This window comes from Mobula birostris, chromosome 3 (genome assembly GCF_030028105.1).
Source record: "Mobula birostris isolate sMobBir1 chromosome 3, sMobBir1.hap1, whole genome shotgun sequence".
Classification (NCBI taxonomy): domain Eukaryota; kingdom Metazoa; phylum Chordata; class Chondrichthyes; order Myliobatiformes; family Myliobatidae; genus Mobula; species Mobula birostris.
In genome coordinates, this window is record NC_092372.1 from 23,821,233 (window position 1) to 23,847,019 (window position 25,787).

Here is a 25,787-nt window from a genome sequence, read left to right on the forward strand (position 1 = left end):
TGAAGGGTTTTGTAAAGAAAGCTGTAAGTTTCTTGCATGATCCAATTTGTTAACAACTGAAATGGAAGAATACTAAAATAACAATTTAAAAGAGAAAATAACACACCCAAAATCTTTTATTATAAAGATTGATGTCTGATGAAGGGTCTGAGCCAGAAATGTTGACTGCATATTTGCCTCCATAAAGTCTTTTTGTGTTCCTCCATCCTTTTGTGTGCATTGCTCAAGATTACCAGCATCTGCAGAAGCTCTTGTGTTTTCAAAGATTAGGCAAGCTTTTGACTACAATAAAAGAACTGAGTTGTTCAGAATTAGAATCAGGTTTAATATCACTGGCATATGTTCTGAAATTTGTTATCTTTGTGACAGCAATAGAATGCATTGCATAATAATAAGAGAAAAAAAACCCTTGAATTACATTAAATGTATAATATATATATCTATATATAAAATAGTTAAATTAAGTAAGGTGCAGAAATAGAAATAGAAAAAGTAGTGAAGTAGTGTTCATGGATTCAATGTCCATTCAGATGTAACGGCCTTTGCCCCCACTGACTCCCGTTGCCTAGCGTGAATATCCGTTGACCCCGCCAAACAGTGCAAATGCTTTTGTGTGGATACGGTGTGAGGCATCCAATGATCAACCACGACACAAATATCAAATAATATATCAAGTGTGAGTAAAGAATTATACTTTATAGCAAGTTTTGGTGATGGGTTAGTAGCAACAACTAAAAGAAAAGGCGCCACATAAGTAACTTACCAGTCTTGCGCACATAATATTTTAATATGTTGGAGCTCATGCCTTCGATTCCATCCATAATGTCTTTCCAAGACTCTGGCCACCATCCGAACCCCCGAGGTCCGCTATCTGCTGCCCTGGAACCGCTGTCCGTTCCCCGCAAGTCTGACCTCTCTGCTTGCCTCTCGAAAAAGCCTGCGCTCCTCAACTCAGCACACATATACAAGATAACATAACATGACTTCCATTGGCTAGCAAATGAATACAATTTTCATTATCACTAAGTATAACCCAAACATGCTGTTACAGAGAACCCCTTGCTCAGCAGTCAACAGTACAAGAACCCATTTTCGTATAACACTTCAGAGGAGCCATTTTGGTAATAAGCAATTAACAGTTAACAGTCCATCTAGCATTACTGAGAACCCTACACAGAAATTGGATGGGAGAGGGGTAAAGCTGGTCCTGCATCATGAAGTATGTGCCTTCAGGCTTCTGTACCTCTTTCCTGATGGTAGCAATAAGTAGAGGGCAGGGGGGGCCCTTGGCGATGGACATCACTTTTTTGACGCATTGCTCCTTGAAGATGTCCTGGATACTACAGATTACTAACAGCAAAATCAGAACTTCAGCTATGCATAAAAGCAGGCCAGACTTTGTCATAATAATGGTAGAAAAATTACCAACGCTCTCCTTCATTATTGCCCAAAAATTATAGCAATTTTAACAATAAATTGATAACTCTAGGCTAATGAAAAATGCATAAGGAAGGAACTACCTCAGAGATTTAGCTCTGGAGGAATACAAAGTATATTTAGGTAGACTTTAAAGAAAGCAAATAGCTGAATTACATCCAGATCATAGATTGTTAAATTAAACTTTCCATTATTTATTCACTTGAAATGCTTTAAAAATCTTTGCAACTATTGGGAATACCGATCTCTGGTAATCCTAATGAAATGTCTCTACCCAAAATGTCTATTGTGTTTTCCTTTCTATAGATGCTGCCTGATCTGCTAAGCTCCAACATTTAGCATGTGTTGCTCTGGATTTCTAGCATCTGCAGAATCTCTTGTGTTTCTGGTAGTTTGTAGCCTTCAAGTGTTTTAATGCATTGAAAGTTTGTGTTAAGTTTTGTTTTTAAAGTTTAAAACTTTAAACATTTCCAGCTATATGGAGAGCATAGTTTAGGCTTCAGTCATATTGAATTCTGGGGAGAGATTTAATCCTCATCAATGCTGCTTTTCACTGTGTTATCACTCTGACCTCAAAGAACATGTTTTGAGAATTTTCCCAGTATTCTATTGTTAACACTAGGAAGAAATTTAATTTAACTATGCATTTTCCCTACCCTCACTTCTTCACATCTCCATCCCAAACCACAATTCTAATATCCAGGCAAGTCATTCATGTAAAGTTCCTTTCATAAAATTTACCTATTCAATCAATGCTATTGTGACTTGACAACAAAGCAGAAAATACTGAAAACATCCGTGCAAGAGACAAGGAGAGATAACATTTGTCATTGTTTCCTCTACCCTTTCTCTTCCAACTCCAAGAGGACTACAACCTTGTTGTGGTTTGGAGGCTGACATGCCTCAAAGACCCAGAGAGCTATGTTGGCTGGAATCAGGGCTTTGTGCTTTGCCTTTATGTAGAGTCACCCATGCCAAACAGGTCAAAGGATAAAGGACAGACTATGAGTGATCCACCGATCTTCTGGGTTTGGGGGTTCAGCACAAGGCTACCAACCCTGACTGGTAAAACAAGATTGTTACGGAAACAGCAATGAAGAATCCTTCTACATCTGAGTGTGATGATATTCCTGAGCTTCCTCCCAGGACTTGCATTCTTGACAGTAGTGCAAACTGAGGGAAAGCTATTGACATGATGAAGGAAGCCCTGAGCACCACCAGAGATGGAGGACCTTCATTGCTGCCCTAAACATCAGTGATGTAACAGACAGTAAGTAAGTAAGTTTCTCCTCCAGTCTGTCATTGACCTGAAATCCTAACTTTGTGTTTATTCCTACAATTACTGTCTGACTTGCTGAGTATTTCCAGCATTTTCTATTCTAGTTCAGATTTTCAGTGTTGTTGGTATTTTGCTTTCAGGTGATTTGACATTCACAGAATTAGCCATTAGGTTGGATTTTTTTAAACTATAATCATTACTAAAATAGTTTAATGCTTCAGAATTAAACTTTTGAGGCAAGGTAAATGAGAGGAAAATAGATTGAAATATTTTATGGATGGAGCTGAAGAACAGAGCTGATGAAGGGTCGCGGCCTGAAACATTGACTGTTTATTTATTTCCATCGATGTTGCCTGGCCTTCTGAGTTCTTCCAGCATTCTGTGTATGTTGCTCTGGATCTCCAGCATCTGCAGATTTGCTCTTGTTTGTGATCTACAGAATCTCTTGTGTTTATGAAGAACAAAACAGACTGGATTATTCTCAAAAAGCCAACATTGATTTAGTGCACTGAATGACCTAATTTTTATGCTATAAAAATCTCATGATTCTCTCTGAACTTTCAACTTTGAACTTCGATATAGAAATTATACAGAGATATCCAAAAGTTGCATAAAAATATTATTGTTATTTCTTCCAATATTTCTGTGCTTTATTATACTGAATATCCCAAAGCTGTTGAGGACTATCCTAGTGGAAATTTTTATCCTGCAGACACTTATCTCATAAAATTGCAGATGTATTTACACAATCTTAGTCTTTGAATTGCATTAGTGTTTGGATAATATTTGCATTTATACAGCCTTACTATTTAAATTCCAATATTGACACTTCATTAAGTTATATTAATATTTGAGATATTATTACTGCTCAAGTGGTACTAATATTTAAGAATTTGCAAAAACAGCACACCATATACTGTGAGTTATACACATCAATATTTGTGATTGCAACACCAGATTCAAGTTATAAACAAAATTCTTATTGCAGATTGTAATGAAAGTGATTAGATTGCCATGCTTCAATTTTTAACTGGTGAATCAAGTCAATTTAAATTGCCTTGCTGTTAAGATTCCACTGTTGTCACATTAGTATAGCTGCTCATTGTCACGAATAATTCAAATATATTATGAATCACCTTATTATTCTATCTGTATTGTGGGAGATGTTACATGATTAACTGTGCAAAACTTCAAATAAAACATTAAATTGACTGTTGCAATGCAATCATCAAAGTTAATTCAAGAAAAACTGTAGGCACACTATTTTTTTTCAATTGCAAATTAAACTGTTAATTAAAATCCCAGTGAACACATTCTGTCTCCAAATAGCTAGGAATTTATGGTTGGAGTATTTGTATTAAACAAAATATAGCATTGAAATGATTGAATTTTTCTCCTCATTCCCCTTTACAGATCTTGAGTTTAATACAACATATGTTTCAATAGCGGTTTTAAGGATATAAGTCACTAATTGTTACATTAATATTATGAATCACCACTCTAAAAATATCAGTCACTGTGAAGCATTTTCTGGACATTCAAGGACATAATAAATGCTATCCAAATGCAAAGCTTTCATTTCTAAACAAGGACAAAATGTGAAAAGAAATAAGTGCTATCTATAGAGTCCTCGGTTAAATTTTAGATTTATTAGCCTATAGGGAAAATTATTTTTTTTTCCTTCCCATTCACATTTATTTTAGATATTCTACTTCATTTTGTGTAACTTTCCTCAGACCTGACACATTCCTGGTTTATATCTTTGCCAACAGGCCACAGAAGTTTAAAATACTTCTTCAAATGTTGCATTGGCCTAGTATAAATTTAATCCGAGTGCTAATAATATTATAGAATATTTTTTAATTGTCCTCCCAAAAAAAAGACAAATAGAGTTGATTGGTTAGACGTTTAAAATACTTTAACTCTCAGATTATAATGTGACCCACTTCCCCCTCACACATTTATATTCAACAGAGACAGGATGTTTTGACGAACCTAGTAGTAAAAGAGAGGGAATAGCTGCTGCATTGAGGGTGTAATTGATTTTGCATGTCTCCCGAGAGCCAGTATGTGCAAGGGATCTTTCCAACAGCACCCACCATTCCTTCTCTGTCACTCACAGCATACTGTCTCTCTCTTCACTTTGTAATCCTCTTCTCTAAATTGAGACTTGTCTGCGCTCATCAACACTATCACTGCACCATCTACTGGGATATTTAATATTTAATCAAAACTTTTTTACACTGTCAGCCATCATTTTTGATCACTCAAACTTCATTAGAACTGAATTTCAGAAACAGAACCTAATGTTCATGAAGTAGTCCATCATACATTTGACATGTAAAGCAGGTCACCATCTAATATGTTTTCATTGTGTTTAGTCAATTGTATCTGTGTATCTGTGTGTGTGTGTGTGTGTGTGTGTGTGTGTGATAGTCATAGTCATACTTTATTGATCCCGGGGGAAATTGGTTTTCGTTACAGTTGCACCATAAATAATTAAATAGTAATAAAACCATAAATAGTTAAATAGTAATATGTAAATTATGCCAGGAAATAAGTCCAGGACCAGCCTATTGGCTCAGAGTATCTGACCCTCCAAGGGAGGAGTTGTAAAGTTTGACGGCCACAGGCAGGAATGACTTCCTTTGACCCTCTGTGTTGCATCTCGGTGGAATGAGTTTCTGGCTGAATGTACTCCTGTGCCCACCCAGTACATTATGTAGTGGATGGGAGACAATGTCCAAGATGGCATGCAACTTGGACAGCATCCTCTCAGACTCATTCCACCGAGATGCAACACAGAGCGTCATAGGAAGTCATTCCTGCCTGTGGCCATCAAACTTTACAACTCCTCCCTTGGAGGGTCAGATACCCTGAGCCAATAGGCTGGTCCTGGACTTATTTCCTGGCATAATTTACATATTACTATTTAACTGTTTATGGTTCTATTACTATTTATTATTTAATGGTGCAACTGTAATGAAAACCAATTTCCCCCGGGTTCAATAAAGTATGACTATGACTACTTTTTCAGACACCACTGTAAGAGAGTCCAGTTCCATCCCCACAACATCACTGGCCTTACGAATGAGTTTGTTGATTCTGTTGGTGTCTGCTATCCTCAGCCTGCTGCCCCAGCACACAACAGCAAACATGATCGCACTGGCCACCACAGACTGGTAGAACATCCTCAGCATCGTGTGTGTGTGTGTGTGTGTGTGTGTGTGTGTGTTTGTGTGTGGGTGTGTGTATGTATCTGTAGATATAGATCTGCAGGTACATGTTTGGCCAGATTGAAGTTCAAGCCCATTACTAAATGGTTTGCCGTCAATGACCATAAAATACTTCAATCCACAGAAAACAGCTGAGGAGATGGCAGGTATAATACGTACAGTACTGTGCAAAAGTCTTAGGCACATATATACGGCTAGGGTGCTTAAGAATTTTGCACAGTACTGTATTTGTCAATGTAGCTGGGACAGCACCTTTGTAAATCTGGTGGGAGCAAAGGACGTTGGGAATGGTGAGGGCGGAACATTGTTGGAGGGGTGAAGGACAGGTGGCAGAGGAGTGCTGGGGTGGGGGTGGTGTGGGTGCTGACACAGCCAGCCCTGAGACACCAGGCAAGGACATCTGATACCAAGTAATTGGTTCATTGATCATTACAGAATGTTTCTCCATACACTCCCCTCTCCCTTCTGATTTTCCCAACCATGATTTTCCTCTCCCTGCCCCCTTCCCACTCTCAGTCCACAACAGAGATCCATATCAGAATTAGGTTATCACTCACATATATCATGAAATCTTTTTTTTCTTGCAGCAGCAGTACAGTGCAATAAATAAAATTACTACAGTACTGTGCAAATTTCTGAGGTATCCTAGCTCTATACTGTCCTAAAAGTTGTGCACAGTACAGTAGTTATGTAGGTTCTAGTTGGATAAATAAACCATGTCGAAAAACAAACATGATTAACTCCCTGTTTGATCAAAAGATTCCCTTAGTCTCCAAATCTTCATTGATCTCAGCTTTGAATTTACTCATGTGAGCATCTACAAATCCATAGGATGGAAAATTCTAAAGATAAAAAAAACTACCCAAATGGAAACATTTTTTATCCTCTCAGTTTTTTTATGCCAGACTGCTTATTCTGAAAATCACAACTGCTAAAATGTACTTCTTTTGTGAGGGAAACCATCTCCTACCATTCAATTTCTTCTAAAACTTTCACCTATTTCTAAGGCAGTATGCCAAATTTTTCTAAACTCTAGAAAATAATGGATGCTATTGATTTATTTAATTAATTAATTAATTTAGAGATACAGCATAGTAAAAGGCTCTTTCAGCCCAATGAACCCATGCTGCACAATCACACCCATGTAGCCAATTAGCCGACTAACTCACACATCTTTGGAATGTGGGAGGAAAATGGATCATCTGGAGGAAACCCACTCAGTCACAGGAAGAACGCAGATGTACTGAATCTCTCCTTGAAGAACATTCATCTTTGCTCAGGAATCCTTCATTTTTCTAGTTTACAGCACAGTAACCAGTGTCAGTTTCAATAAATATCGAATGAATGTTGTTTATCCTAAAGCATGTGAGAAGAACTTTATACTTTGTATTTCAATTCTTGCTTTACCTTGTGCTGAGGTTCCCTACCTCAAATCTTCTGAATGTAATCCTGACCTCTGATCACCCTGCCTCTCCTCCATACATCAGTAAAATATTTGATACATTGCAAGACTGTAAATAAGCTCACCAAAGCTTTGATTATATTCGTCAAATGGTACAGATTATCGCTAAATCATAGTAAAGCAGACATTTATTGAGTTAGCTGTGTTTTCCCAAGCAGACTCAAGATAGAGCAACCTCAAAAGAAAACCGACCTGGCATTATGTGATATTGTCTCCATTAGGTAGTTGTTTTCTTCAGACCCCTGAGAGTTAAGTATGTTAGTAACATGTGGCATATAGTGCGCAGTTTTAGTCACCCACCTACAGGAAAGATGTAAATAAGGTTGAAAGAGTACAGAGAAAATTTATAAGGACGCTGCCAAGTGTAGAAGACCTGAGTTATATGGAAAGATTGAATAGGGTAGGATTTTATTCCTTGGAACATAGAAGGTTGAATGGGAGATTTGATAGAGGTATGTAAAATTATGAGGGCTATAGATAGGGTAAAGACAAGCAGGTTTTTTTTCACTGAGGTTGAGTGGGACTATAACCAGTGTTCATGGGTTAAGGGTGAAAGGTGAAAAGTTTAACGGCAGCATGAGGGGAAACCTCTTCAGAGGGTTGTGATTGTGAGGAACAAACTGCCAGGTCGATTTCACATGGATGGTAGGAATATGGAGGGCTATGGTCCTGGTGCAGGTTGATGGGAGTATGCAGTTTAAATAGTTTGGCATGGACTAGATGGGCTGAAGGGTCTGCTTCTGTGCTGGACTTTTCTATGACTCCATATTCTATTGATTCCATTAGTGACTCTGATAAAATAAAAACAGCCTCATTTCACTCGTGACTATCAGTGCACAACTCAGTTTTCTATCTGGAGAGTTCAATAAGTGTGTAATTACAATCCTCGATATTGCGCAAATCACTGCGATTAATAACTGCTTGCCTCCATCTGAGCCAAAGTACAAGTGCAATGGTAAGTTTTAGAATTTTTTTCCACACACAGAACTTCAACACCAATTCGCTTACTCAGTCATTTCACCAACTAAACACCTCAGTAGATATTTTGTTTGTCATCTCTCAGTGGGAGAGCATTTTGGAGATAGTGATCATAATTCTATTTCCTTTACAATGGCATTGGAGAGAGATAGGAACAGACAAGTTAGAAAAGTGTTTAATTGGACTAAGGGGAATTAATGAGGCTATCAGGCAGGAAATTGAAAGCTTAAATTGGGAACATATGTTCTCAGGGAAAAGTACGGAAGAAATGTGGCAAATGTTCAGGGGATATTTGTGTAGAGTTATGCATAGGTACGTTCCAATGCGACAGGCAAGTTATGGTAGGGTACAGGAACCATGGTATACAAAGGCTGTAGTAAATCTGGTCAAGAAGAAGAGAAAAGTTTACAAAAGGTTCAGAGAGCTAGGTAATGTAGCGATCTAGAAGCTTATAAGGCTAACAGGAAGGAGCTTAAGAATGAAATTAGGAGAGGCAGAAGAGGCCATGAGAAGGCCTAGGATTAAGGAAAACCCCAAGGCATTCTACAAGTATGTGAAGAGCAAGAGGATAAGACAGAAAGAATAGGACCTATCAAGTGTGACAGTGGAAAAGTATGTATGGAACCGGAGGAAATAGAAGAGGTACTTAATGAATACTTTACTTCAGTATTCACTATGGAAAAGGATCTTGGTGATTGTAGTGATGACTTGCAGCAGACTGAAAAGCTTGAGCATGTAGATATTAAGAAAGAGGATGTGTTGGAGCTTTTGGAAAGCATCAAGTTGGATAAGTCACCGGGACTGTATGAGATGCACCCCAGACTACTGTAGGAGGCTAGGGAGGAGATTGCTGAGCCTCTGGCGATGATCTTTGCATCATCAATGGGGACGGGAGAGGTTCCAGAGGATTGGAAGTTTGTGGATGTTGTTCCTTTATTCAAGAATAGCCCGGGAAATTATAGACCAGTGAGTCTTACCTCAGTGGTTGGTAAGTTGATGGAGAAGATCCTGAGAGGTAAGATTTATGAACATTTGGAGAGGTATAATATGATCAGGAATAGTCAGCATGGCTTTGTCAAGGGCAGGTCATGCCTTACGAGCCTGAATGAATTTTTTGAGGATGTGACTAAACACATTGATGAAGGAAGAGCAGTAGATGTAGTGTATATGGATTTCAGCAAGGCATTTGATAAGGTACCCCATGCAAGGCTTATTGAGAAAGTAAGGAGGCATGGGATCCAAGGGGACATTGCTTTGTGGATCCAGAACTGGCTTGCCCACAGAAGACGAAGATTGGTTGTAGATGGGTCATATTCTGCATGGAGGTTGGTCACCAGTGGTGTGCCTCAGGGATCTGTTCTGGGACCCTTACTCTTTGTGATTTTTATGAATGACCTGGATGAGGAAGTGGAGGGATGGGTTAGTAAGTTTGTTGATGAGACAAAGGTTGGTGGCATTGTGAATAGTGTGGAGGGCTGTCAAAGGTTACAGCACGACATTGATAGGATGCAAAACTGGGCTGAGAAGTGGCAGATGGAGTTCAACCCAGTTAAGTGTGAAGTAGGTCAAATATGATGGCAGAATATAATATCAATGGTAAGACTCTTGGCAGAGACTTTTGGATAGGTACATGGAGCTTAGAAAAATAGAGGGCTATATGTAAGCCTAGTAATTTCTAGGGTAGGGACATGTCCGGCACAACTTTGTGGGCCATAGGGCCTGTATTGTGCTGTAAGTTTTCCATGTTTCTATGTTTCTATCTATTTCAACAATCAAGATGATAATGTGTTAAACTGGAACAACAAATTTGCAGATGACACCAAGATAGGAGCATAGTGGACAGAAAAGAAGACGATCAAAGCTTTCACCATGATATGGAACAGCTGAAAAAGTTGGGTGAAAAATGACAGATGGAATTAATACAGACAAGTACAAGGTATTGCATTTCGGGAGGACAAACCAGGGTAGGACTTATGTGGTCAGGCAGTGAGAAGCATGGTAGAACAGAGGAATTGAGGAATACAGATCCTTAATTCTTTGAAAGTGGCATCATCAGTACATAGATTCATAATAAGAGCTTTTGGTACATTGGCCTTTATATATCAAAGTATTGAGTACAGGAGTTGGGATGTTGTGTTGAAGTTGCATAAGACTGTGCTGGGGATGAATTTGTACTACTGTGTGCCGTTCTGGTCACCTACCTACAGGAAAGATATCAATAAGATTGAAGGAGTGCAGAAGACATTCACAATGATATTGTCAGGGCTGGAGGACCTGAGTCATAGGGAAAGATTGAACAGGTTAGGACTTTATTCCCTGGAGAGCAGGAGAATATGGAGAGAATTGATACAGGTATACAAAATTATGAGGTGTAAATGCAAGCACACTTTTTCATTGAGGATGAGTGTGCATAGAACTTGTGGACATGGGTTAAATGTGAAAGGTGAAATGTTTAAGGGGAATATGAGGGGTAACTTCTTCACTCAGAGGGTAGTGAGAGTGTAGAATGAGCTGCCAGTAGAAGTGGTGGATATGGGTTTCAATCCAACATTTAAGAAAAAGTTGGATGGATACATTGATGGGAGGGGAATGGTGGGCTATACGGGGTGCAGGTCGATGGGACTGGGCAGCATAACAGACCAGATGGGCTGAAGGGTCTGTTTCAGTGCAGTACTGTTCTATGACTCTATGATATGATGTGGTAATGCAAATCATATAGATCCAATGTCGAAGGGCGGAGCTGTTTGACACTAGGAGAGAGTAAGTTACAGAAAAGTAATGGTGAACGCCAATAATGAACATGCTCTCAGAGCAAGCATCGGCTTCCTGCTATTCCCTCATAAAATATGAGAAAACATAAAACCATAAGATATAAGAGCAGAATTAGGCCATTTGGCCATCGGGTTTGCGCTGGCATTTCATCATGGCTGATCCATTTCTCCTCTGAGCCTCAATCTCCTGCCTTCTCCCCATATCCCTTCATGCTCCGAACAATCAAGAATCGATCAACCTCTGCCTTAAATATACATAAAGGCCGCCTCCACTGCTGCTTGTGCCAAATAATTCCACAGAATCACCACTCTCTGGCTAAAGAAATTTGTTCTTATCTCCGGTCTAATAGGAGGGTCCCTGTGTTCTCTGTTCTTAGACTCTCACCATAGGAAACATCCAGATCCACTCTATCAAGGCCTTTCAACATTCAATAGTGTAACGCCATGTTTAAAATTTTACTGCTAAAGTGTAGGGTAGTTAATTTAATGGCTTTCTGTAGAAGCAGTGTGCTCTACTTGTAGTGTATGGGTTACCATTAAAGATAAGGTTTGTGATGTTCAGCTTAGGAATGTCCAGTCAGCCAATTAGGATGGTGGAAATGGAAGAAGGTTTAGAAAAAGCTGGGTGGAGAGGTTTTGTGATGAACACCGGGGAGGGTCGAGGTCTTTTCGGTGGGAGATAGAGAGAGAAGAAGCTAGAGAGAACCGGCCGTAGAATTCAATTCAAATGGAATGCACGATTCAATGGAGTCCAAGATGGGAAATTCTACCAATGATCGGTGAATAGGAGTTGGTGCTGTGAGTAAAAGGCCACATCCATCTTTTAGTAGATCTGAGCTCCAACTTTGTGTACATTTGACTGTTTTAATTATAATGGGCCCTTTTGTTTTTCTCCTTTTTCTTTCTTCTTTAATAACGGTTTGATTAAGTTGACATTCCTAAGTACAGCTTCTTTATAGTTGTATGCAGTGTATGATCTGTTGTCCCTTGGTGACAGGTAAGTGCAAGTGAGCAATATTTACACACTATTCACACAGATCAGGGTGCAGGTGATATATGAATAGAAAAAAATATCTGTCATCAGTGGCATTGGTCTGAACAAGGCTGTAAAATAGAACAGTACCTCTATCTTCTTTGTTTCGGACTTTGCAGAGCATTTGATAATTCTTTGTACAGACTAAGTTAAACATACTTTTCTTCTTCTCTTGGGCAATCCATCAAGATTGAAGGTGACTTGCTTCTACTTTATTTTCATGCTTTCAGGGGCCGATGTGGGATCCAAAGACACTTGCATTGAGCAGCAGGGGTCTCCCTCACAGGCCAGTGAGGGAGAGGTCTGTCAGATGGTACATTCCTTCTGCCAATAATGCAGGGTTTCTGAGAGCTCCTAATCCATGGTCTCGAGCTTCTCAGTGCCATTTCAAACATTCGTTCTCCACTTGGAATGGTTATGGGTCAGGGATTCCCAAAAATCAGTGGGGATGTTGTAATTTTCTTTTAAGCAGGCTTTGATCACTTCTTCAATTCTTTTCCTATTTCAGCATGGCAGTCCCTTACTGTGACAGAGCTTGAAATAAAGTATCCCTATCAGACCGCTGATGCCGACACCATTACAAAAAAGTGGGCCACCTCACTGAGGAATAACTGGCCCTGTCCATCCACAAAAATAGATGGATACCAGTAATCACCAAAGAGCTTAGAGAATAGATGTATCTGTAAAGCAGATTGTGGTACTGAAAAAAAATTACTCACTCCATCCGTACTTCAAGCCAAACAGAAATGCATTTATTTTGATTGATTTTACTCCTGCAAGTGGGAGAGGGCAATTCATATTTTTTCCCTAATTGTACAGAATATGGCATTTTGATAAATAATTAGAGGCAAGGTGCGGACATCCCCCTACCAGAATTGAGTTAATCAGATAAGAGCGAGCCTGTGTTTTGTTGGCCCCACCTATTCTATGATTGAGTGCTGCACCAAGAGCAAGCTAACAGTCTCTATGCCTGCATTCCTCATAAAGGCACCTTGGTGGTCTCTGCTACATTCGTTGTAAGCACAGGGGTGTTTAGTGGTTCTCGAGAGGAGTGTGCTTTGACCTACATGACCTCAATCCTGATTATTCACCATCATGAGATAATTTCCCATTACAATGCTTGTTTTTTTTATTGTCTTCTGAGGTATCCAGCCAACTCTAAAGTCTTCCCTGATGGTCTATGAGAGAATTACATTTTCACTGCCCTATTCTACTGGTTACTCTGTTTATTTACAAGACTGACTGTTAACTAAACAAAAAAAAGTGAGCATGTCTTTATCCATTGAGAAATTAACCCTCTATGCAACTTATCCCTATTCACACAAAAAATAGAAATCAGCCTTTGGCAGATATATGTCAAATAAATTTACATGTTTATAGTAATTCTATCGGATATGACAAATATTATTATTGGTGTTTTTCTTTTATTTATCAAAAGGTGTATTTTTGCAAGGTTAATGATGGAAAATTATTCATGATACATTTTGAATCATTCTTTGGTTTTGGACCAGTGAACCAAATGTTTCAAAACATCAATCTGATAAAGGATGATAGATATTGTAGTACAGAACTTATCTTGATGATGATTTGGGATGATAGGTACAATGATTTTATTTGTTATTTATTTATTGAGATACAGCACAAAATTGGCCCTTCCACCCCTTCAAGCTACACCGCCCAGCATCCGCTAATTTAACCCTAACCTAATGACAGGACAATTTTCAATGACCAATTAACCTACCAACCGGTACGTCTTTGGACTGAGGGACTGTGGGAGGAAACCAGAGTATCCGGAGGAAACCCACGCGGTCACGTGGAGAACATACGTACTCCTTACAGGTAGTGGTGGGGATTGAACCCAGATCGCCTGCACTGTAAATCGTTGTGCTAACCACTATGCCCTTTATTTTTGCACACCCTGAACACTGATGTTGATATCACTAGGCAATAGAGTCCACCAAGTTGCTCCATAATGTTCATGGAAAGCATTTACTTGTAATATAATCATTACCTGTGGACAACTGATCAGCAGAAATCAGGAGCTACTGTTCCACTTCTCAAACGCACTTCTGTGCAGATGCAGATTTGTCTTCAGAAATTAAAGATTTTGTAATTGTGTTTTATACCAAAGTCGGTAAATCTTGGAAAATAAGATTTGTGTGGTTAAGTCTAAAAAGACTGCTGATTTCATATTCTGGTTACTTTGCAACTCAGCTTCAATTTGGATCATGTTGATTTTTATTAAATCTGAGATATCTATGGCTTGGCTATGAGCTAAGGTGAATGTTGAATGATATCAAATTACAGTGTAAGTCTAATACACACCGGTAAGAAACAAGTGGGAATTCAAGTCAAACTGTTTATACCAAAATGATTTAAATCTACTTATACATAAATTAGTTTTAATTTTAATTCAGCTATGGGGATAAAGTTATTTCTGAAATCAAAGCTTGTGTATTTTAATATCACCAGTGTCTTGCATGTGAAAAAGCAAATGCCTGGATATCATTGTAAAGTAACATGGTCACACCTTAAAGATGAATACGTTGCTTGCATTGTCATTTTAATAATGAGTAATTAAAATGGAAAGTAATAGAAATATTAATCAGATAAATGACTGTGATTTTAAACCAAACTAAGATTACAGAAAATAAAGTTGTTTGTTTTATTTGTGCTTCTTACTATTACAAAAAGCTTATAGTGCTAAGGATGACAATAGTAATGGCAAAAGGCCAACAGAGTTTTCAACAGTTTGAACCTTTTCGGTTTGGCTAATTCATTTCTAATTCTTCATTTCAGGATCACTGGAGTCTACCATGTTGAAGAAATACGAACTATAAACCTAAATTATAGTCGATCAGATTTTATTCACAGCTGAACTGCTAGACAAATTGCAGCTCATAAAATTTGCCATGGGTCAGAAGACTGAGTAATTTCATTTTAATCAGTCTTATTTGAACCAGGAATAGAATTGCGCAGCTGACTGCATTGCCTGAATCCATGCGGTGCGGCAGAGTCGAGGCATGCTTTATGCGAACAGCTTTAATACATCTTCTTGCATTGTGCAATTCTCCCGAAGTGAGATGCTTTTTATAATTCAATAATTATAGTCCATTTATGCACAGAAGATCAATGTATATGTTAAATATATACATGGTACAAATCTTATGTTGGTGAGTGCAGGTTTTCAGTTATTTGGTTCAGTATTTGAAGAAAGCAAATTAGACATAAAAAATAGCTGAAAGATAAAAAAATAGAGTACTCAATAAAAAAAACAAGCATTTTGTCATCATTGAGAACTGCTGCTATTATGAGAGCATCAGTTGAATTTATCTCCCAATTCCTTTGTTTCCCAGTAATGTATTAAACAGTAGTTAACAAAGTAATATAATCTGTTGATGATTCACAAAACAATAAACAAGGTCTTTCACTTTGGGATCACCGATTGTCAACCGTCCTGATTTTTAAACAATTTCATTACTGGCATTATCACTGGCTGCATCACCGTCTGGTATGGTGGGTGGGGGCTACTGCACAGGATCAAAGTAAGCTGCAGCGAGTTGTAAAATTAGTCAGCTCCATCATGGGTACTAGCCTCTGTAGTATCCAAGACATCTTCAAGGAGCAGTGCCTCTGAAAGGCAACATTCATCATTAAGGACTCCCATCACCCAGGACATGCCCCCTTCTCACTGTTACCATCAGGAAGGAGGTACAGGAGACTAAAGGCACACACTCAGCGATTCAGGAACAGCTTCTTACCCTCTGCCATTCTATTTCTGAATGGACATTGAAACCATGAACACTACTTCATTATTTTTTTTATTTCTGTTTTTGTACTACTTATTTAATTTAACTATTTGATATACATATAAATACTTACTGCAATTCACAGTTTTTCCCCATATTTTCATTTTCATGCTGCCACAAAGTTAACAAATTTCACGACATATACCAGCGATATTAAACCTGATTCTGATTATGAAAATAGTAGTCTTGAAAATCTAGGTTTCTTCTGAAAAGACTATTAATAAAGAAAGATTATTAATTCTCATCTTTATCTATCGCTTTGATGAAAAGCATGTGCAAATCCTGCCTGTATCAAAGGATTGTTCTGGAGACAATAGACTAATCCTGCTTTTTTTTGTCTGCAGCGCTGATGAATACTGCTGGGTTCCAGCCTCTCAGCCCACACATCTCCTTACAAAAAAAAAGCTACGTTCAAAGGCTTTTTCGGAATAGTCTATTCATAAGAGATTGCTGTTCTATATTTATTTAAACTTAACATATTAACTATGATCATCTGGAATTAAACAGCCACATGAATATGCACATATATTCATTCTTTAGAATTTTTTGAGATCAGTAATAACTGAATATTTAAGTATGCTTGCTTTATAACCTTATTCATATCAATACTGGAGTTGTTCCAACAATATGGGGAATGAAAGTGCAGTTTCAGTTAAGACCATCATAGCAGCAATCTTTAAAGCTTTAATGCCAAGGTGATTTATTACTTTTGCAACAACTCTGATGCCATCGTAGCACATTCTACTACAGAACAGCCTCAATGGTCACATGTTTTGGCAGGTGCTGATGTTCCTCAGTATTTTAATATTTCTGTCATCAGTTTTTCTGTAAGACTGAACAATCTGTTTGAAATTCATTCTTCAAATGTTTCATTGTGGATACTTCAGATTTTAGCTCAGTGAGGGAACATAAAAGCCATTTCTTTGGTAACCAAGAAGGGTCTCAGCTGACCGACATTGCATTTTCCTTATTCATTGATGGGACAAGGGTGTTACCCTTTAGGCCATCATTTCTGCCCTAATCCTAATTGCTCCTGAACAGAGTAGCTTTTAGAATCACTTCAGAGGTCAACTGGGAGTCGACCATATTTCTGTCACATATGTGAAGTCATGCTTGGGCTTCTTTGGATAAAGAAGTAAAATCCCTTCCCAGATTGAAAGCAGACAACAGCAGAGATGATTCCAGGAGTGAAAGGCTTAACGCATGAGGACTGTTTGATGGCTCCGGCCCTGTACTCACTGGAGTTTAGAAGAATGAGGGGGGATTTCATCGAAGCCTAACAAATATTGAAAGGCCAAGATAGAGTGAATGCAAAGAGGATGTTTCCTATAGTGGGGGTGTCTAGAAAGAGGGCATAGCCTCAGAGTAGAAGGATATCCCTTTACAACAGAGATGAGAAGGAATATCTTTAGCCAGAGGGTGGTGAAATTCTGGAATTCATTGCCACATACAGTGGTGGAGGTCAAGTCATTGAGTGTACTTGAAGAAGAGGTTGATCGGTTCTTGATTAGTAAAGGCTTCAGAATGATGGGAAGAAGGCAGGAGAATCAAGGATAATAAATCAGCCCTGATTGAAAGGCAGAGCAGTCTCAATGGATTGGATGGCCTATTTTTGTTCCCATGTCTTATGGCATTATGGTCTAATGATCAAATCGGTTGTTTCATGTTTGCCATTGCAGCACAACTTTTTAATTAAAACTTATTTAACTGAATTGAAACTAGAATACGAATTCATGATTACATGGTTCTGGATTATTAACTTAGTAACATAAGGGGCAGCATGGTGGCATAGTGGTTAGCACAACACAGTACAGACGACCCGTTTCAATTCCTGTCGCTACCTGTAAGGAGGTTGTACATTCTCCCCATGACCATGTGGGTTTCCTCCAGGTACTCTTGTTTCCTCCCTCAGTCCCAAGTCATACCGATTGGCAGGTTAATTGGTCATTCTAAATTGTCCCGTGATTAGACTAGAATTAAATTAGGAGATTACTCGGCGGCATGGCTGGAAGGACTGGAAGGGCCTATTCCACACCGTACATCATTGAAAAAAACTGCAGTGGAACCAGCTAGGGTTTCAGAAGTGAGCTGGGCAGATTATTTCCACTGGAATGAGCCGGAGGGTACCAAAAAGAAATTTCAAATGTCAAGTGAACAGGTAAACTGTGAAAGATATTGTTTATGGATATATCCACAACCATTGAGCATTACTTTAATATATGACCAAAAATGTTCTGCACAGGCCTAATTCATGACTCATGTATTTGTAGCATTGATATAGCATAACTATTTGGCTCATAGCATCTGTGTCTACATTTTGCAAAGAAATTCAGTTATTTCCGTTCTCCACTCATCATGGCTATGCAATTTTCTTTACTTTCTGTAGCTTTTAGCTTGGGGAGGAAAGTGCATTGAAAATGGAACAAAGCAAAGTAATCATTAATTGGCCATCACTTTGTAATAGGGGAGGCAAATGACTGATTCTGTTCCCATTTACTCACAACCATAGGTTATTTGACATGGAATGTTAGCTGTGCAATTTCACAGCAACAGCTATAATTTGTATAGCACCTTAATGTTCCCAGAGCATTTCTTGGATGTGTTAGTAACTTGACATCAAGCCGTCAGCGGATTTGATTGTGGTAGTCAGGGCATATTGGTAATAACATTTCCTCCTCACTGACAATCAACACAAGTGTTCCGCAAGGATGCATGTTTAGGCTGCTGCTCTGCTGTCTTCTTTACAGTCATGACTGTGTGGCTCTCCACAGCTCACGCACCATCTATAAATTAGCTGCTGGTACAGCTGTTGTTCCTGGAGTCCCAGCTGCTGACAAGGAAGCATACAGGAGTAAGATACGTCAGCTGGTTGAATGGTGTTGCAACAAAATCATCCGTTCAATGTCTGTAAGAACCAAGAAATTGATTGTGGACATCAGAAAAGGGAAGCTGGGAGGACATAACGTCAGTTCTCATTGAGAGGTCAGCAGAGAAAAGGGAATGCAGCTTCCAAATCCTGGATGTCATCATCTCAGAGGGTCTAGCCTGGGCCCAGCACACAAAGCATAGACGCCAGCAGCTATACTTCATCCAGTATCTGAAGAAATTTGCTATGTTAGCAAAGACTCTAGCAAATTTCCACAGATGTGGTAAACGTTCACAGATACCAAGTAGCATCACTGTGTGGTACAGAGGCTGTCACATACAAGGTAAAAAAAAATTGCTGCAGTGTCTTGTAGACTCAACTGGCTCCATGATAAACACAAAGCTCGCCACCTTTGAGAACATCTACCAAAGACGTTCCTCATGAAGGCTGCATGCTTAATTAAAGTCCCCATCACCCAGTACATGCCCTCTGCTCATTACTATCAACCACACTCAGCTTCTTCCTCTCCACCATGAGATTTCTGAATGGTCTGTAAACCCATGACACCTACCTCACTTTTTGCTCTATCTATCTATCTATCTATCTATCTATCTATCTATCTATTTATTTATTTTTTTATTTATTTATTTATGTTTATATTTATATTTCTTATTGTAACCTATAGATTACTTTTTTAAAAATGTATTGCGCTGCACTCTGCTACAAAACAACAAATTTCACAACACATCAGTGATAATAAACCTGTTTCTGATTCTGACTTTAGATGGCTTGCAACTTACACAAAAATATAGATTTTGAAGAGCATCTTAATGAAGGTGAGAGAATTAAAGAGGTAAAGGGGAAATTTCAGAACCTTATGTCCTTGGCAGATAAAGGCACAGCCAGTACCGGTAGAATAATTATGTTCAGGGCTACCTTAGGAGCCAGAATTTGAACAGAGATTTGCAGAGGGATGTAGGTCTAGAGAGATAAGAGACTTAAGAGATGTGGGTATTGTTTATTAAGATTATTTAAGGTAAAATGATGTTTGAAAAGTGACTGACTCCATACTAAAATTACACACAAGAGAAAAGTTTTAACAGTCAAAGACCTATTTCCACGACTTAAAAGCAAGAAACAAAATCAGAGCCTCAATGGGCTGAAGTCACAACTGCCAACTCAAGCTAGTGGAAACCACAACACTGATAATTTGTCAATACAACAATCTGTCACCTTAATTTCAGAGTAAATCTGTCAAAGTGATGTTTTCAGTCAAGAAATGGCACATTTCTCTCAAATGCTCAGAGAAAGTAAGAAGTGTAGAGTTTAACATCAATACACAATTCCACAAGATATGGAATCCCGACCTATTTCAATACCTACCAATTTCTGTATATTTCACAAAGCTACAATATTGAAAACTTAATTTCATTATACACACAATAATATAACTACAACCACCTTAGGCACTACATTCTAGACACCTACCACTCTGTTAGGAGACAAATCTCATGGTTGTATAATGTATACATGCTTTGATAATAAATGTACTTTGAACTCTGTGTACAATGTATTACCACAAACACCTCTTTTGAACTTACACCCCACCCCCAATTAAATGCATGCCATCCAGTATTAGACACTGCAAACCTGAGAAAAAAGATACTGGTTGTCAACACTGTGGCTGTCATAATCATATAAACCCCCATCAGGTTTCCTTTCAGCTTTGGTTGTTCCAGAGAAAGCAACTCAAGTTAGTGCAGCCTCTTCACAGAGCACATACTTCTAACCCAGGCAGCATCTGCACCTACTCCAAAGCCTCAATATCCTTCATATGATAAAGTGACCAGAACTGAATGCACCACTCCAGTAGCGGTTTGAATAGGGGTTTATAATGATGCAGCTTAACTTGCTCACTCCTGAACTCAATTTTGTTTTGACTAATAAAGACCAGCATGCAATACTCCTTTTTTTTACCACCCTGAGTAGCCACTTACAAGGAGCTATGAACTTATACACAGTTCGTACTATTAACACTATTAAGGGTCTTGCCACTAACAGTGTACTGTCCCTTTACATTTGATCTCCCAAAGTGCTGCACTTCACATTTGGCTGCATCTGCCTCTTCTCTGCCATTATCTGCAATCCACTTAATTGGAGTGGGATGGGCAGTAAAACACAACATCCAGTAGCAGAGGCAGGCTGTTCATCAAAGTTCAAGCAATTTTATTATTGAACTACATATATATCACCATATACTATCCTCAGATTCACTTTCTTGTGGGCATGCACAGTAAATCCAAGAAACACAATAGAATCAATGAAAGACCGCACCCAACAAGACAGACTAACAACCAGTGTGCAAAAGAAAACAAACTGTGCAAATACAAAAAGAAAGAAATAATAGTGATAAATAAATAATCAATCAATATCAAGAACATGGAATGAAGAGTATTTGAAAGCGACTTGATAGGTTGTGGAAACAGTTCAGTGATGCAATGAGTGATGAAGGATTCCGGCCCGAAACGTCGACCGATCTTTTCCACGGATGCTGCCCGACCTGCTGAGTTCTTCCAGCGTGTTGTGAGTGAAGTTGAGTGGATTTATCCCCTCAGACTCAAGAGCTTGATGTTTGAGGGGTAATAACTGTTCCTGAACTTGGTGGTGTGGACCCTGAGGCTCCTGTACCTCCTTCCTGGTGGCAGCAGTGAGAAAAGAGCATGACCCGGAAGGTGGGGGTCCTTGATGATGGATGCTGCTTACCTGTGACAGCGCTCCATGTAGATGTACACAATGGTGGGGAGGGCTTTACCCATGATGGACAGAGCCATATCCATTACTTTTTGTAGAATTGTCTATTCAAGTGGATTGGTAATTCCATATTAGGCTGTGATGTAACCTGTCAATATTATTCAATTTTCACAGCACTAACGTAGGCTTTGGAATTTAACTCTGGCTCTGTGGGTTCACCAAGCCTTAAGGCAAGAATAAAAGCACCATTTGAGAGGGTGGATTAACACAAAGAAATTAGCCATGAAAAAATTATGCTCATTGCTGCATCCTGACTTGTTGGTGTAAAGTGGTTCATTTGCAGTATTTATACTAAGAAGTTCCTTACATATATGAAAGGGTATTGACACCATCGTAAGCATCACATTTATCTTCCATATCTTTTATTCCAGTGCTATTTTGCACCTCAGCTGAAGACACAAGCAGATCTATCAATGCCAGCAACACAATCAGAAGACCTGGCAAGTGTATTATCAGCAGTGTAGAATTGAAAAATGAAACACAAAGATGAACTGTGCAGGAGTCCATAACCAAATGCAGTCAATGGATAAGTTCTCTCACCATCTCAGGTGTTTCAGGATGTTGTCCAGGTGATGTCAGCCATTTTCAGCTGACCAAGACATGTCCTAGGACCACCTGGATCTCGATTGTCATATTTTAATATTGGCCCCTAAAATTTGTTATTGGTCACAATGTAGGTATTGTCTCACTGTTCTCAAAGGTCTCAATGTTCGCCGAACACCTGCGCTCCATCCGCCAGAAAAAGCGGGATCTCCCAGTGGCCACCTATTTTAATTCCACTTGCCATTCCCATTCCAACATGGCAGCCTATGGTCTCCTCTTCTGCTGTGATGAGGTACCACTCAGGTATGAGGAGCAACACCTTATGTTCCATATGGGTAGCTTCCAACCTGATGGCATGAACATCGATTTCTCAAAATTCCAGCAATTGCTTCCCCTTCTCTTTCATCATTTCCCATTCCTATTTCCCTTTTTCACCTTATCCACTTACCTGCCTCACGTCCTCCTCCCCCTTCCCTTTTTCCCATGACCTTCAGTCCTCCCCTATCTGATTCCCCTTTCTCCAGCCCTTCATCTCTTTCACTAATCTACTTCCCAGCTCTTTACTTCACCCCTCCTCCCAGTTTCACCTATCACCTACGACCTTGTATTTCTTCCTTTTCTCCCCTACCCCACCTTCATTCTCTGACTTCTCATCTTCCTTTTCCGGTCCTGATGAAGCGTCTCAGCCCAAAACGTCGACTGCACTTTTATCCATAGATGCTGAGAAGCTGTTCCTGCAGCATTTTGTGTGTGTTGCTCTGCATTTGCTGCATCTGCAGATTTTCTCTTGTTTGTGGGTCTCAATGAAAGTAAGCTTTGGTCTCAGGAGTTCTGGCAGTGCACAAGTGCTGAAGGTAAGTGACTGGTTCCTTATCAGGACGAGAGATGATGCCAGCTGGAATGTGTAAGCCCTTAGGTTTCCAGCTCTGGTTAGCATTCTGCAGGGGCAGGTCCTGGTCAACAAAACTAGGTTCCTTTGATACTCATGTTACCCAAGAGTGCAGACCAAATGCAAAAAAAAAATCATCAAGGTGTGTACAATTGCACAATGATATTCAGGTGTGCGTAAGATATCAAGACAACCAGGCACACTTCCAAATTACAGGAGGTAGAGCCATTTATTGGAAGCCGTACTGCACTGGCAAAGGAAGAGTCAGTTACCTGTCTTGGGTATGGACACAGTGCCAGAGACCTTATCAAGGTTTCCACCAAAGTCTTTGAAAGATATAGATACAGAAAAGTCTTGAGACAAGTGCTTAATTTAAGAGCCACTGATGAAATCATCAATTCTTAATGGGGGTGAACTATTTGAAATGTATCAACATTAATTGAGCAATGTGGGTAAAGGGTCTAGGCCAGAAGTTTTGACTGTTTATTTCCCTCCATAGATGCTGCTTGACTCACTGAGTTCCCCCAGCATTTTGTATGTGTTCCCCTGGAGCAATAGACATGATGGTATGTCACCAGGGAAGTCACACACATGTTGCAGATAAGATTTGTTTTATTTTTCACATGCAGTGAAATGCATCAACCACCAACACAGTTGGGGACAGCATTCAAGTGTTGCCGTGCATCTAGTGCCAACATAGCATGCAAACAACTTTCTAACCCTCACCCTTAGGCCTTTGGAATACGGGAGGAAACCAGAGCACCTGGAGGAAACCAAGGCAGTCACAGGAAGAACATACAAAATCCTTGCAGACAAAGACAGGAATTGAACCCAGTTTGCGGGTGCTGTGAAGTGTTATGCTAAGCTGTGCTGCCCAGATGTACTTCATGAGCCTGGATAGTGGAGAAGGCCCACTTCACTAACCATAAGTCAGGCCCTCTGAATTGTGGCATGCCATACCACACTGGACATAGCACAGCAAGTTCCATGTCTGCAGAAGGACTTAGACAGATCGGGAGAATGAGCAAAGAAGTGGTAGATGGCACATGTATGGTCATGCATTTTGGTAGAAGGAATGAAGGCATTAACTATTTTCTAAAAGGAGATAAAATTCAAAAAATCAGAGGTACAAGGGAACATAGGTGCCCTGGTGCAGGTTGTCTTAAAGGTTAACTTGCAGGTTGAATCAGTGCTAAGGAAGACAAATGCAAGACAATAGCATTCATTTGAAGAGGACTGGAATATGAGAGCAAGGAAGTATTGTTGATTCTTTATAAGGCATTGCTCAGACCACACCTGGAGTATTGTGAGCTGTGTTGTCCTTATCTAAGAAAAGATGTGCTGGCATTGGAGAAGGTAAGGAGGAGGATTCCAGGAAAGATAGTGTTAAGATATGAGGGAAATTTGATGTCTTTGGATCTGTTCTGGCTGAAGTTTAAATGAATGAGGTGGATCTCATGGAAACCTATTGATATTGAAAGTTCTGGAGAGAGTGTTTCTGGAGAGAATGTTTCCTATAGTGGAGGAGTGTAGGACCAGAGGGCACAGCCTCAGAATAGAGAGAGGTCCATGTAGAACAGAGACGATGAAGGTTTTCTTTAATCAGAGGGTAGTGAATCTGCGGAATTCATTGCCACAGATGGCTGTGGAGGCCAAGTCACAGAGTTTAATAGGTTCTTGATTAGTCAGGGCGACAAAGGCAGGAGAATGGGGTAGAGAGGGATAATAAATCAGCCACACTGGACCTGTGCAGCAGACTCAATGGGCTGGATGTTCTAATTCTGCTCCCATGGTCTTCAGGTCTAAGTTTGGAGTCTGAAGAATAAATGAGGCGCAGTTCACAAAAATACTGTAAATGAGTCCAGGACGAAGAAAAATAATCAAAAGAGGAAAAAGAGTTGGAGGTGAAAGAGGTACACAAAATAAATCACCATTATCACATCACATTGTACTGCTCACATATAAAAACCTCTGATATCCATAATCTGCCAATCCCACCAATGCAAAGAGGTCTTGCAAACAGTCAAACTTCCTTTCACATTCCCCGATGCACTGTGTTCGTTATGTCATCAACATGTCACTTAAAAGCCAAAAGCCAACCAGGGATCAAAACTGGGTAATCAGGAGCCTGGCTCACTTATTTAGCACCCCATCAGTGCATCATTCACCAGTATGCAAGCTTGCACATTTTCACTTTCTAACATTTTATGCCAGGTAACTCATGTGGCTTCAGTAAAGCCAGAAACATGAACTGATAATGGATCATTTTTTGTTTGTAATATATTGGTGGAATAAATAAGGACAGAGTTGATCATAGATCTGCTGGAAAGTTGGGCAGAGTAGTGCCAAATTGAACTTAATTCAGGTGAGTGTCAAGTAAATTGGTAAGTTGATGGAGAAGTTCCTGAGAGGCAGGATTTATGAACATTTGGAGAGGTATAATATGATTAGGAATAGTCAGCATGGCTTTGTCAAAGGCAGGTCATGCCTTACAGGCCTGATTGAATTTTTTAAGGATGTGACTAAACACGTTTATAAAGGCAGAGCAGTAGATGTAGTGTATATGTATTTCAGCAAGGCATTTGATAAGGTACCCTATGCAAGGCTTATTGAGAAAGTAAGGAGGGATGGGATCCATGGGGACCTTGCTTTGTGGATCCAGAACTGGCTTGC